This window comes from Sinocyclocheilus rhinocerous, unplaced genomic scaffold, assembly GCF_001515625.1.
Source record: "Sinocyclocheilus rhinocerous isolate Xijiao unplaced genomic scaffold, SAMN03320098_v1.1 scaffold1115, whole genome shotgun sequence".
Lineage (NCBI taxonomy): Eukaryota > Metazoa > Chordata > Actinopteri > Cypriniformes > Cyprinidae > Sinocyclocheilus > Sinocyclocheilus rhinocerous.
In genome coordinates, this window is record NW_015658514.1 from 18924 (window position 1) to 19512 (window position 589).

Below are 589 nucleotides of genomic sequence, written 5' to 3' on the forward strand. Positions count from 1 at the left end.
CTGATAGTATATATATATATATATATATATATATATATATATAAGTGCTGTCAATCGATTTTAAAAAATAACTAATTAATCGCACATTTTTTCTGAGATTAATCGCGATTAAAGTTTTTAAATATACTTTTATATTGCAATAATTTTACATTAAATCTTCAAATGAATGTACAAACAACATAAAGACAGTATATGTTTAATATTTGTTTAATGGCATCTTTTTTATGACTGAAGGCCAGTATCATTGATACCAATACTACTGATGTCTCTATAAAAAAAAAATTTCCCCCAATATTTAACCATTGACTATAGCCATTCAACATTACAGTATAATTGAGAGCTATCAATTTTAACATTTACTAGACTTTAAAAAAAATTACTTCTAATTTAAGTAAACTTAAAACAAACTTCACATAAACCCATTATAATACGTCATATTTAGGCCTACCTGTGCCCTTCAGCAGAAATATACAGAAATTGAAATTGAAGTTATCAATCACTAAATTCTAAATTAAATATAGATGAATCCTTAAAGCAACAAAAGTTATTTTTTTCCTCTTTTTTTTCTTTGTCCTTTGATTAATAGACA

General features: G+C 24.1%; 1 protein-coding gene across 1 annotated transcript in view; it reads right to left on the bottom strand.

The window, feature by feature from the left end:
- Window positions 1-589, bottom strand: part of LOC107722414 (HEAT repeat-containing protein 3-like) — a 16250-nt gene that overhangs the window by 8270 nt on the left and 7391 nt on the right. The window lies entirely within an intron of this gene.